This window comes from Notechis scutatus, chromosome 5 (genome assembly GCF_049901735.1).
Source record: "Notechis scutatus isolate UNSWTSFEM ecotype Mainland chromosome 5, rNotScu1.2, whole genome shotgun sequence".
Taxonomy (NCBI): Eukaryota; Metazoa; Chordata; class Lepidosauria; order Squamata; family Elapidae; genus Notechis; species Notechis scutatus.
The window spans coordinates 8884984-8893184 of NC_142013.1; positions in this window are offsets into that span (position 1 = coordinate 8884984).

Sequence of the window (8201 nt, forward strand, 5' to 3'; positions counted from 1 at the left end):
TAAGAATAACCCGGCTAGATCAAAGCAAGGCCAATCTAGGCAGCTTTAAACCTAGAGGTGACATGGAGTCTTCAAGATAACAGTAGAAATAAGCACTTAGACTTATATACCGCTTTACAGTGCTTTACAGCCCTCTCTAAGCGGTTCACAGAGTCAGCAGACTGCCCCCAACAATCTGGGAATTCATTTTACTCTAGAAAAAGTGCAGAGAAGAGCAAGCAGATTAGGGAACTGGAGACTAAAACATATGAAGAACGGTTGCAGGAACTGAGCATGGCTAGTCTATTGTAGAGAAGGACCAATGGAGACAGGATAGCAGTCTTCCAATATTTGAGGAGCTGCCACAGAAGGGGGGGGGGGGCTGTCAAGCTATTTTCCAAAGCACCCGAAGGCCAGACAAGGAATAATGGATGGAAACTGAACAAGGAAAGATTCAACCTGGAAATAAGGAGAAATTTTCTGACAGTGAGAACAATCAACCAATGGAACAGAAGTTGCCTTCAGAAGTTGTGGGAGTTTCATCACTTGAGACTTTCAATAAAAGATTGGACTGCCATTTGTCAGAAATGGTGGAGGGTTTCCCGCTTAGGCGGGGGGTTGGACTAGATGACCTACAAGGTCCCTTCCAACTCTGATTATCTGTAAATGGAAGGCTGAGTCGACCTTGAGCCTGGTGAGATTTATAAAAGCCCACTATAAACAGCGGTCCCCAACTTTTCTGGCTCTATAGACCGGCACTGATGGCAGCTATGGGCAGAAGTGGGTGGGGAGGGGATGGTTTTGCACACACAACCCAATCTCACACAAGCACAACTAAAGCTTTGCATGCTCATCTGCCACTTGCATAGCCTGGTTGATTCCCAATGAGCCACAGACCAGTGCTGATTTGTGGACCAGGGTTTGGGGGTCCCTGTTCTATTACTTTGTCTTCATTTGTTCAATACCCTTTCAAAGGCATCCAAATTAGTGGCCATCACCAGATCTCGTGGGAAGGCATGACACAGTTTAGTGATGCATTGTGTGAAGGAATTCCCTCTCTTATCTATATGCTACCAAATTCTTTTGTGTTCTTTAACTGGGAGAAATGGGACACCAAAGGGCAATAATTTCTGAACCAAGATACCTCAAGTGGTCTAGCTTATAGGATGTGTACAAAATCGGAGGCCCTTGACTCTGGAAGTAATGAAATTTGGGGAATTGTGGCTGCTTCAGTGATGACTGCGGCTGCTCTCATGGTCTCCATTTTCAATGTTCTGTGACAGTTTCCCAGCCAATCTCACAATCCCTTGATCCTTCCCCACCCAGCAGCAGCCACTTGCGGAGGGAATGGAATGGAAGGAAAGGGCAGGAGAGGGCAGGGGAGGAAAAAAGGGAGGGAAGAAAGAAAGGAAGTTTTTTGATGCTGTCTACTAGATTCTCACAAGGAAACTCAGTGGGGAAGCCAGCAGGAAATCAGACATCGCTTCTAATCCTGCTGTTTTTGGGTCATTCTGCTTCTCTGTTTAGGTAAGGAAATACTTGTGAAATGATGATCTGATGGGGCACAGGTTGTCTAATCTTCTCAACATTAATATTTAGTCAGTTTCACTGGTTTTAGAGCTTGGGGGGAAGATGAAAATTCTTCTTTTCCACTTTTTCCAGGCTATGTCTAATTTCATATGGCACCATTCGTTTCCTCACAATTCACCGTTTTTCCCTAAAAGGAACCTAAGTGTTCTAATTTTTTTTTCTTAATTGCATCTTTCCATGAACTTTTCACCTCTATTTGTTGGGTTTTGAGTGTGCAAAGTAGGTTGTCCTTTTTTGCCAAAAGAAGGACAGACCCATCGGTTGTAGAATCAAAAAATTCACCACCTCCAATCCTTTTATTATTATAACATAAATTCATAATGCCTCTATTTATTGTTCCAGGGGTGCTTGGAAATTGTCCAGCTTGAATTTTTCTGGCCGGCAAACACGACATACTCGAAATTCTTCCCCGTCATTGCCTTTTGTATGGTGTTCCTTGATGGAGAGCCCTGTTTATGCATAAAAACACTCAGGCTGTCCTTGAGAAGGGAAGCATTTGTGGAAGGAAGATTGACAGCAAAACAATCAGCGCAAGGATAATGTTCCCATTTTCGTAGAGACCTAAGAAAAATCTGAGGTTTTGTGCCACAATGAAGGAGAATTGCTAGGAACTACATATTCATCTAACTCAGCGGTGGGCAACTACGGCAACTTGATGGCTGTGGACTTCAACTCCCAGAATTCCTGGCTTCCTGAACATGGCTGGCTCAGGGATTCTGGGAGTTGAAATCCACAGGTCATAACGTTGCTATAGTTCCCATCCCGATCTAACTGGGGGTCAAATCATGGTGTGTGTGTGTGTATGTGGTCTGGCAGCTTCACATATGGTCATTTGGGCCCTTTGTTGGTGGAGATGGTGAGGAACATCATTTGGGATTTGCTATTTCTCACTTTTGTCAAACTTACGTTGAGCTGGAAAGTTATGCTATGTGTTTTGGGTTGTATTTCCCAAACATGCACACTTTTATTGTGCAATCTTATTTACAATTTATGTACCAGTTTTGGTTTCACCCCCTTTTTTATGGCTGGGATCCTGACAATTTCATTTCTTTATTTCCTCAATAATTTGTCAAATCTGGAATGTCAAGCTTGAATTTTCTAATTATGTACATTTGGGTGCACATTTCCCCAAATATATGCCAATATGTTTATAATTTTTCCAACACTTTCCTTGCATACAATGCATAATCTTCAATAATATGTGTCTTTTTACATAAATAGGACTATCATCAAAGGGCAAACTGCACTAGAATAAATGAACATTTCAAACGAGAGCTACATTTTCATTATTTGAACATTTCACACTAATTAAGTTTGCATTCAGTGCAAACAACCCATATTTTTGTTCCTTATCGCTTGTTCTGTCCTCACTGCACTAGTTTGTTTGTTTGTTTATTTATTTATTTTTGTCAATTGCTTACAAGATAATAGGTATAAGTAAAAATGTAGTTATGAATACATGGATACATATAAGAAAAATAAAAATAAAAGAATAAGAGAAACAATAGGACAGGGATGGTAGGCATGTTTATGCGCTTATGCATGCCCACTACAGACCTCTTAGGAAAGGGGCGAGGTCAATAGTAGACAGTCTAAGGTTAAAGTTTTTGGGGTTTGGGGAAGAAACCACAGAGTCAGGTAGAGTATTCCAGACATTGACCACTCTGTTGCTGAAGTTGTATTTCCTGCAATCAAGTTTGATGCGATTAATCTTGAGTTTGTATCTATTGTTTGCCCTTGTGTTGTTATAGTTGAAGCTGAAGTATTCATTTACAGGTAGGACATTGCAATGTATGATTTTATATACTATACTTAGATCCGACCGAAAGCGGCGTAGTTCTAGGTGTTCTAGGTCTAGAATTTCGAGTTTGGTGGCATAAGGTATTCTGCAATGAGTAGAGGAGTGGAGAACTCTTCTTGTGAAATATTTCTGGACTTCCTCAACTGTGCTAATATCAGCTACGTAATGTGGGTTCCAGACTGATGAGCTGTATTTGAATATTGGTCTAGCAAATGTTTTGTATGTTCTAGTTATTAGTGTAATATTACCAGAGAAAAAGCTACATAAATCTGTGTGCAGCTCGACATGCAGCTAAACTCACCTAGCCTCCAATAAAACAGACCGTGTGCATAGATCTGAATGTTTTATTGAAAGAACAGGATATGGTGAAACTGGGGAAAATAGGGATATATACAATGAGAATCAAATACAAGATAGGCAGCACAGAGTTACTGCTGAACATAACAATTAATAAATACAAGCAATTCAAATCTCACCAGCAATGCTCTGTGTGAGGGATGTGGGTTTGTCCTTGGATGACCATGTGCCACAGATTAAGATGGATTCTTCTCTGTGCTTCTGCCTTCTCCAAATGCTAAAGGAAATGGAATCTGGCTTCCCAGCCTGCACTTGGTTTGAGAGTACAGGCTGATGGGTATGTAGGTTGGGTCAGCTTCAAACAATATACTTGGCATTTGTCCCTTTGGCCACTAGATGGGACTAGAGAGCAACAATATATAAAAATGATGTGCTGGGGCATCACATCGCTAATCATTAGCAGCAAGTGATTCCAGATATGGATGGCTTTTTTGGAAAGCCATTGTCAGGGTTCCGGCAGTTACTCCAATTAAATATTGCGCCTTGAGCCACACTCCCAAAACTTCAAAGGATTTATTTGAAGCTACCATTTTACATCCGGCACTAACCTGGGCATAGACAACTCTGAGATACGTAATTCACTGTCACCCTTGATCCTGCTTTTCCACCCACCCTTCTGGGTATATCATCCAATGAAAAAAATCCATAGCCAAGAGTCATCAATCATTCTCTCCAATTAGATTTTTGTGCGGCAGAAGCTTCAGTCATCTAATCAGTCTTTGAAGAAAATATGAATGGAATGTACTTTCGATTCCACAGTGCTGCCTGTTCTTTGAAACTCATCCCCTTCTTCCTATAAAATATGTATACAACTCAATGAGTTGACAGCCACCTTTAATCAATCAAGGTTTTTTGCATTTACATTCTCTTCACAATGGTGTTACTAAGTTAAGAACTGCAGTGATTCGCTTAATAACTGTGGCAAGAAAGGGGAGCAAGAAAGATTGGGTCAAACTCACTTAGTGGTTCTTGCTTAGCAATGGAAATTTTGGGCTTGGTTATAGTGGTAGGTTGAAGACTACCAGAACCTTCAGGGTGATTTCAAGGTGGACGAAACCCTCCAACTGTTTCTACTTTTAACAAACAGATTGAGAGATCAAATCCACAAATCTGTTATCTGACATAAGGGAACCTATAAGAAAGAGTAGGCAAAACAGCCACTGCCCTTCTCATCTCCTGCCTTAAGTGATATTTTAATAACAATGGAGCTGGTACCAGGAGTGGGATTTGACTGGTTTGGACTGGTTTGGGTGAACCGGATGTTAAATTTGCATCTGGTTCACCAAACCAGTGTTTGAAATGACTGGCTGGCCCCGCCCACCCCTCCCCTCCAGGAGTTTCCACGTGGCCCGTTTTCAATGCAGGTAAGTGCAGGGTCCGCATGGAGGCTCTGGGAGGGGGAAAAACAGGCCTTCAGGAAGTCCAGAAATGGGCCTGTTTCCGGCTTCCGGAGGTCTTCCAGAGCCCGGAGGAGGCTGTTTTCGCCCTCCCAGAGGCCCGAGGGAAGCCTCTGGAGCAGTGGTGGGATTCAAAAAATGTTACTACCGGTTCTGTGGGCATAGCTTGGTGGGTGTGGCAGGGGAAGGTTACTGCAAAATCCCCATTCCCTCCTCACCCCACTAACCTGCTTTCCAGCTCTGTTCTCCTGTGCAGGGCAACAAAAGAAGACCCAGCCAATCAGCTGGGACTCGGTAGGTGGAGAATAGATGGGGGCGGGGCCAGTCAGAGGTGGGATTTGCCTGGTTCTCTGAACTACTCAAAATTTCCACTACCAGTTCTCCAGAATTGGTCAGAACCTGCTGAATACCCCCTCTGCTCTGGACCCTTGGGAAGGCAAAAAACGGCCCTCTCGGAAGTTCCGGTAGGCCACGACCACCATGGCCACACCCTGGCTGGTACTAGTACCCTAACCCAATAAAAGTACAAATAAAGGAGAATATTTGTAGCTCAGGGTTGACATGAAGGGTCCTTGGTGCTCTCTGAGCTTGGTTGTTTTCTTGCGGGCGTTTCATTACCCAACTAGATAACGTCATCAGATAGAACTGGCCCTGCTGCCAAACATCGTCCATCTTTTTTTTTTCTTTAAGTAATATTATTCTAATTTGAACTATACATGTATTCATCTCTTTTATTTTCTAGTTCTGATACATTTCCCATCTGGCCCCAAGGCTTCTTAGCAAAGCTCTTCCATTGGCTAGATAAAAGGATTAGGATTTTTTTTTTTAAAGGCAGTGTGGAAAAAAAACACTTGACCTCTGAAATCTTTCGTTATCCATCTTATCTTAAGCTTCTCTAGCCCAGCCTTTTAAACTATTCTATTCTTGGGGCACTTCAGCATTTATCAGCTCCTGATAAAGATGTCTAGGAATGTGTTTTATTGTAATGTATTTATATACAATTACTTTTAATGGTCATTAGGTTGCTCTCCTTCACTTTTCTTTGATGATTAGGGTCATTCTTTTTTTATGGTTTTCTTCCTTCCCTTTTCCTTCCTTCCTTCCTTCCTTCCTTCCTTCCTTCCTTCCTTCCTTCCTTCCTTCCTTCCTTCCTTCCTTCCTTCTTTCCTTCTTCCTCTTTTCTCACTTTCTCTCTTCCTCTTTTCCTCCTTCCTCCCCTTATTTTTGATATATTGTTAGCTTAAAGAAGTGGTTCCCAACACCAGCAGCTTTAAGATGTATGGCCTTCATCTTCCAGAATTCCCAGATTTCCCCAACCAGCCAGCAATTCCATTTCTTGGAAACTCTGGGACTTGAAGTCCACACACCTTAAAGTCTCTGGTTGAGAAACGCTGGTTGGAAACACTAATTTCCCTGCCTCTCCTGCCACATACTGTAAACGCAATAAACTCATTTTCAAAATATTATTTCTTGTTGAAAGGGATATAATCTAAAATCTATTGACATTTCTGGTTTTCATAAACACGCATCTTCCTTTTCATTCAGCTGTTAATAACAGTTCTGCAAGCCAGCATGCCAAGGACTGTTGCAGATTATATGGAATCGGGATGTTTTGCTTTCGAGCTTGCTTGGAATCAGTATAGTACTATTTAATAAGGACTTAGCCAGTTGGTGGTGATCAGAGTCAGACCCTGGTCCGACTATTTACTAGCAAGCATTTCTCCCCTTCCCATGGGTCTTCTCAACCTCTGGCAATGCAAGGGGTTCAACCAAGAGCTTTCTCAATCTGAAGCAGATGTTCCATAGAACATGGAACACAGAATAATAGAGTTGGAAGGGACCTTGGAGGTCTTCTAGTCCAACCCCTGCTCAAACTGATCCCTGATTTCATGGCCCCGGTTGCATGGAGATGAACTCTGCAAGTTAATGGGATTCAAATTATTTTACTACCGGTTCTGTGGGCGTGGCTTGGTGGGCGCGGCAGGGGAAGGTTACTGCAAAATCCCCATTCCCTCCCCACCCCACTAACCTGCTTTCCAGCTCCATTCTCCTGTGCAGGGCAACCAAAGAAGACTCAGCCAATCATCTGGGACTCGGGAGGCAGAGAATAGATGGGGGCGGGGCCAGTCAGAGGTGGGATTTTCCGATTCTCTGAACTACTCAAAATGTCCGTTACCGGTTCTTCAGAACCGGTCAGAACAGGCTGAATGGCCACCCCTGGTGTTAATGCAACCGAGTACAGGTAAACCTCAATTTAGATCACTGAGCAAACAATGGGTTTGCTTCATGTCCGTGCCATTTGCATTACGACCATGGGGCATTCCCTGAAGGAACCGCCACAGGAAAAGGTCACAAAATCAGGTGGCTACAATTTGAAAGATTAGTTTAGTGATAGGTTGTCACGGAGAAAATCAACCTTTGTGGTGAAAACAACTCGATAGCACATCATCCACCTGCAAACAGCATGACCAACAATTAAAAAAAAAAAAAAAAAGAACAATCTGTGCTGTTATGAACTGAAGTCCAAGTTCAGGGGGGTCACTTTTTTCAGTGACGTTGTGGCTTTGAGTGGTTGCTGGACGAAGGCTTGTGTTGTCCCCAATTCGGGTCTGAACCTGGTGCCAAAGCTGATGTAGAACCCCAGACACGAGTTTCAGGTTTTGTTTCCTTTTATTGAAAAGCTTCTGCAAAAGGGGCCCCAGGCAGCAAAATGCCAGGACTCGGAACCAAGGATTCAACAAGCTTTTATACAGGTTTTCAAGGTGAGATCAACAAACATTGTCTAATTGGCATGCTGAAAATCATCTAAAGGGCACTCTATTGGCTCCATGCCATCCCTATTTCTAATCTTAACCAAAGGTTATGTAACAAGTATTGTATTGGCTCTAGTTCAACCCTATTTCTAAAAGTTAACTAACAGGCATCTTAGAAGACTTTTAGCAAGTCTTCTATTGGCTCTGTCTTAGCCCTATTCTTTATTTTAGCAGAATAGAATAGAATAGAATAGAATAGAATAGAATAGAATAGAATAGAGAAAAGAAAAATCAGAATAGAATAGAATAAGAAACCAGAATAGA